We start from the raw sequence: 6,593 nt of genomic DNA, 5'->3' as shown, positions 1-6,593 counted from the left end.
TCTTCAAAGGGCAATGATGGAAAATAATCTTTATATGGTATACATAAAACCTATGTTGGGATGTCTGTAGAGTCTAGTAATTATTAGACTCTCATCAGTAGAATGTAATATTCTTGATAGGTTTTGTTTCGTTTTTTTTTCTTTATAGTCCTAAGATCTAGCCCATGGCATAGTATATATTAGATGCCTAAAAAATACTGATTGATGCTAAAACATCTGCCAACTTCATTTTTTTTCTTTTTTTTCCTTGCTTGCAAATATTTTTATTCAAATGCAATTTTAGAGTAGAATTTAGATCTTATTGAAGGCAGCAGCATCCATAGATTGCACATAATCTTCAAAGGCAGTTATCTCTTCCTCTAGCATATCTGTCCCGATGTTATCTTCTTCCACTACACACTGTTTTTGTAGCTTCTTGATGCCTTATCCCACTAGAACTTGTTTAGAAGATCTGCAGACCAAGCCATCTGCCTGAATGCTTCTGACACATTTCTCCAATTTTGCCATATGCTTCATCATCCCAAGATTTTACATCCAGTAAGAGGGAAGACTTGGAAAAAGTTGCAGGCTTTTTGATTTCTTTGATGCATACGGAGCAAGGTGTTCTTCTCTCGGCATCTTTGCTTCCTCACTTGCCTCCGCATCGTAAGACCCAACGAGATCAATGTCATCATCACCTTTGCTGTCTGCAGCTCCACCACTTCCTGTGGTATCTTCTACATCAGCAGGCCCATCTTTGCCCAAAGCCTTCTTTATTCCTGGCAAGCTCTCCTTGTACTTCTCCTAGGATTTAATGTGGTTAGACCAGTGGAGGGCATGGTACAAGTCTGCAGGTGTCAGGCCCGAGACAGCTTCCAATACTGCAGTGTCAGCCTGGGACAGTACATACCTCTCAATGTAGCTCTTGTCTGCCAAGAATTCATTGAGGTGTTGCAGGCCGGGGGGTGTCTTGGGATCTCCAAAAACCATGGTGGTGGTGGGAGGGACCCGGAAGAGGCGGAATCAGAGGAACTGAGCCCAGGGTAGGGAAGGGGCACAGCGTGCAAACACGCTGCTGCCAACAGCCAACTGAAAAAGAAAAAAAAAAGCCATCTGCCAACTTTCAATAGTTTTTGAAGTCATATTTTTGGAATTGTTTAACTAGATTGCCTTAAAATTATATTTAACTTTGTCCCACAAACAACATATAACCCATTCAATTGATATTAGCAGTTGTTAAGGCTAAAATTCTAGCTAGTCTGTCTAAAATATCTAATGAGTGGTCACCAATAAATTATAAGCTTTAGCAAGAGTTAGACTTGTAAGCCTTTATTAAGGAGAATAAGAATTGGGTGAAGAGAATGAGAATGGCCTAGATTCATCTATCTATTAAAGGTAGAGAGTATTCCTAGCTCCACTCTCCACCAGAGTCCACACTAAAAGAGAGTGAGTCAGAGAGCCATGCTCCCTCTTCTTCTTCCCACAAGCAAACGTCACTTCCTGACACCAAAGAAAAGACGCATGGTCTTGCCCTCAGAGACCTTCACCTCATGGCGGAGCTTTTCTACAGTAAGTCTCCAGCAGGTGGCATCATTCCAATTGTTACACAGTGCTAACTCATTTCATTCATCTTCATTTATATCAAAATTTATAAAAATGTCAGTTTATCTGATTAAGGAGTTCTTCTGTATGTGATTGTAGGTTGCCAAGTAGAAAGGTTAAATTCTAAGATAGAAGATAGCATCTACAAGATGACTGACCGTATCTTCATGTTTTTGAAGTTCACCAGGTGGTGTTATTAAATAATGTGGAATTATTTGTAAACTAATTATTCTCTGCATTGTTTTGAAATCACCCTGACCTCCCTATTTCTTCTTGGAACAGAGAAGGCATTAAAGGAACTCAAGATGTACTTCTTCACCAATGACATTCCCTTCTATTTCCCAGTCCCCACCAAATCCAAGAGGCTCCAGTTATCTTTTTTGGAGGGAATACATTTCTGACAGGGTTTTACATATGAATTTGTACCATTATGCATATCTTAGAGAAGAAAAGATGGAAGTACTGTGATTCTACCAAAATGGGAGCAATGAAAGACCCTTTATTTGATTGCCCAGTAGTTTTCATTACTCTAGGTCTCATACATTGTGTTACTTCTGATAATATGAATATATTTTCCATGGTATAAAGATATTTGTTCAAGGAAATTCTGTGTTCCTGGTAAGAGCCAAAGACGGCTATAGTGCCAAGGAGTCGCACATTGCTATGCGCCAGAAGATCATATACAGGACACTAAAATTTCTATGCTCTGGAATTTATTTCTACTTATGATATCCATACATACTCAAACCTGATTGCTACTAAGGAGGTACATTATAAAGAGTAGATGGAAAATAATCTCTCCAACGCCATAGTTGCAGCCTATTTCAAGTTATATGGGCAGGAATAGGTGCCACAGGTAGATAAGAGTAAGTTCAATTAATTAATGAATAGCTGCTACATTTTGATCACAAATGTCTGCCATATTCTCTCCCTAATTGTTGATTCCTCAGCATTTAGTATGCAATATTGGCAACCCTGGTGACAATTGTAAGACTTTTCTTGCCAATGACCACCTTGTTCCCTGAAATCAAAAGTAATCATTCTGCTACAAAGTAGAATGAGCCTCAATGTGGCTGGTGTTCCAGTTCACAACTTCTGAATATATTGGTACCTCCATTCTCTTTTAGCCAGCATATAATATCACTGATCTAATTTCAATTCCAGAAACATAATTTTACAACTCTGGCTAACAGCTATTCTACTGCTACTCCTGACACTTTTCTACATTTCTCTTCAAAAAGACAGTAAGCACTAGACTTTAAGAATCGTTTTATCAGTCACATGATAAAGCACTGGTCTATTCAACAGTTTTGATGGCTATGTGAACAAATTATAATCAATCATGATATTCCTAAATCCTATTCTGCATGTAACTAGATGATGCTATGGATAATATTTAATAATACCAAGATTTTGTTTTCAAAATTAAGCATGTGTTTTTTGGGGTGTAGTTTGCTACCAGTGGGGGAAAAAAATACTTTTCCTAACACATATCAACACCTTCTCTGACATTTGCAGTTTCAGTTTCCTATGGCATTGAACGGTTAACTGACTTGCCAAGGAAAATACAATGACTGTTTGGCTAAGGCAATATTGAAATTCTCTATTCCAAATTCAGAGGTCATTTCTATGCCAGGCCATTGCTGTAGGATGGTGATTGTAAAATATTCATCTCCCACAAAAATCTTTGGAAAGTACAGTAAATTACCTATTTTAGTATGTGAAAACAGTTACTGCTTCTGCTTCCTGTATTTTTTCTGACTTAATTACCAAATCTAATTACTGTTTTCTCAGTGTTCAGCCTACTTGACCTCCCTAATGTATTTGGCAATATTGCATGATTACTTGTTCCTGATATTCTCTTTCCTTGGCTTGTATAATAAAAGCATTTCTACCCTTCAATTTCTATCACTATTTCTGTTATCGGCTTTGCTATTTTTTTCTTTCTTGACCTACTCTCTAAATTTGAATAGTTCTTAAGGTTTATTCATACCTCCTTTATTATCTTCAATCTCTAACATGCTGTGCTTAGAGAGAGGAGACTTGGGTTTGAATCCTGGATCAGCAATTTACTAGCTATGTGATCAGAGCACACTACCATAACTTCATCAGCAATTTACTAGCCCTCTCTGGGTTCTGATTTCCTTATCTAAAGTTCAATGGGGTTGAACTAAATGGCCTTTCCTTCCAACACTAAATCTATGATTCCATTTCAAATGTTGCCTAAATGTGAATGACTCCAAAAAGAAAAGGATGTGGCTGAGAAAATAAGTTAATTCTTTAATCATTCTATGATAAAGAATCATAGTGTATGTTTCCACTTGAAAATTATTCTTGAGATGGACAGGTTGGAGGCAGTATCATTTTACATTCAGGACTTAACCTAAGCTTTAAAAACTGGATTTCATTTGGATTTGGAGGTGTCCATTCTCAATATGACACCTAATATATATATATATATATATATATATATATATATATATATATATATATATATATATATATATATATATATTTCTTTCCATTCAAATTTGCCTCTACTTTCTGCAAGATAAATGTTTCTCATCATGAACAAGATTGGTCCTTCCAGTAATATTGAAATAACTTGAGCTTCTGTTTACATGCTTCATTTCTGAGTACAGTTTATTTGTATTCTCTATATTCACTGAGAGTTGATAAATAGAATCAAGTTTCAGAGTACTCTCATCTCACCTAGCAAGTATCTCTTTCACTAAGATTATAAAAGTGCCTGTCTCTTATCTTTTAAAATTTGCATGCATTACATTTACATGATAAGCTGTGTTCAACTGATAAGTCAACAGCCCTCTAGAATTTCTAAATCTTATCAAAGTGCCTTCAGAAACTGAATCTCATAACTGCTAGGGGAAAATCAGAGAAGCTGCCATGATGGGACCAGTGTTATATATCATCTGAAAGATTTCTAATTCAGGCATTTTATTTTTAAATAGACCTTTTTATCATGTTTTCTTCCCACTAGTAATCTCAGACTGGTATCTTCATCTGCCATAGGAAAGAGTGCTATTACTTGCTAGCAGATCATTAATGTCCAGCTAGAGTATAATAAATTGTGCCTTTTCTCTGCAATTTCATCCATGCACCATTTCTTGTTGAAATGTATAAAACTGCAACCAATTTGGGTTTTCCCTTGACACCAGAGCACAATGATGTCTTATAGCTGTCCGGGTGATTAACGTGTTTACAGCCTATCATATCAAATGGATTTTGGTCAAAGGGTAGGGCAGTCTAAGGTTCGAACCTTCTTATTCTCCTCTTATAGAAGAGAATCAGAAACTAAGAGTGTGTCTGTGGTGCTATGCCACCTTATAGATCGACTAAATATTTTGTGGTGCTAGACTGTGCCAATCATTAGGTATTGGAACCCAATATATTTTTTTTTTAAATAATTTACCCTCTCCCATTCAAATACTAATAAGTTTTTTTTTTAAAAGTGGGTAGGTAAGCTCATTTTTGTTTCACAACTATGCTGTCAACAAGATAGTAAAAGCATGATCCTCATTTTGCATTTTAAGATATTGAAGCTCAGAGAAGGAAAGAGCATTGAATTTAGATTCAGTGGACCAAGGACCAAATTCTGAGTCAGTCACCTATGTGAACGACTCATTTTATCACTCTTGGTTGCAATTTCCTTATCTATAAAATGAGGGTGTTGGGCCAGATGACATACAAGGTCACATAAGTCTAAAATCTTATGTTCTTAAATCATATTTAGTAATTTTTCTAAGGTCACAAAGCAAGTGAGAGCCAAGACTTTACCCCAGTTTTTTCTTCACAAACCAGCAGTATTCTATTCTACCTCACTATGCATCTAGGCTTTAATTACCTATACTGATGCCAAAGTTAACTCGAAGAAAACAGCTGCTATGTGATGATCAAATAGGCTCTCAGTGTATTTTATCTAATCTTGTTTCTGAATTTTTGCGTTATTTTATTTACAAAGAGTAGCATCATTTATAGGAAATATTTCATGAGTTTGAAGTCAGATTATTCATTGAATTATTTTACTTAATAACTATTATTGCTTGGGAGTGGGTGATCTTTCAGAAACCAATATATACCTTTTTATCCATTAAATGTTAGCATTTTACCACATACCCCACATATCAAGATGAACCATCTGCTAGTGTACTTTTTGGCAAAAGAAATATGTCTTAATGCTCATTGTGTTTATTGATCTGTACTAATATTTTGTTCATATTGCTTACCACAGAGGGCCAAAGTACATGTTTCAATTCTTTTGATTAGATTGCTATTTCTATGCATTGAAGGTATTGAACTTCCTCTTTTTCTTTTTCCTTTTCCTGCCAGCATCTATGTTCACTTCAGTAACTAATTTTAAGTCATCATTGCTGTAGTTAGAGAAATTCCTTGAAATCCAATGTATGGTTTCATTTCTAAAACAACAACAAATCAATATTATTTATTTAATTTTGTTTGAAAAGAAACATAAATCAAAGGAAATCTAATGTGAATCAAAATACTGAGTTGGACTGATGAGCAATTGTGGTTCTAAGTGTGAGTGACATTTTCCCTATGCCGTAGATATAAGTGATCTAACTATGGTAATGATCAGGTTATAGACTAGAAACTGTGATTTAACATGTTTAGGTAGTAAGGAAGACAGATATTGGTAGAGCTAATACAAATGCTCTATTTGTAACCTGGTCTGGAAACCCCATAACTGATATGTCAACTCAATTCTTGGTTAGGTGTCTACCAATCAGCTTAAAGGTCAAATACCAAAAATAGCAATTTCTGAGCTGAGAGGGACCAATCAGAGTTAGAGAAGAATTAGAACATTAGTATGGTGGACAGCTAGACAGCCAGGTATTGGCAATCAACTTGGTGGAATGCCATCAGATCATCATCGTTTATGGAGGAAAAACCACATCCACTTGCCTAGACAACTGGATGATGAAAAACTCATGGTTTCTTTCTCTCTAATTCATATTTATTGTACATGTACCACTTGG

General features: G+C 35.9%; 1 pseudogene; it reads right to left on the bottom strand.

Annotated features, from left to right (window-relative positions):
* Window positions 1–291: 291 nt before the first annotated feature.
* On the bottom strand, window positions 292–969 carry LOC122745518 (annotated as a pseudogene).
* Window positions 970–6,593: the final 5,624 nt, after the last annotated feature.

This window comes from Dromiciops gliroides, chromosome 3 (assembly GCF_019393635.1).
Source record: "Dromiciops gliroides isolate mDroGli1 chromosome 3, mDroGli1.pri, whole genome shotgun sequence".
Taxonomy (NCBI): domain Eukaryota; kingdom Metazoa; phylum Chordata; class Mammalia; order Microbiotheria; family Microbiotheriidae; genus Dromiciops; species Dromiciops gliroides.
This window is presented reverse-complemented; position numbering and strand designations above follow the sequence as displayed.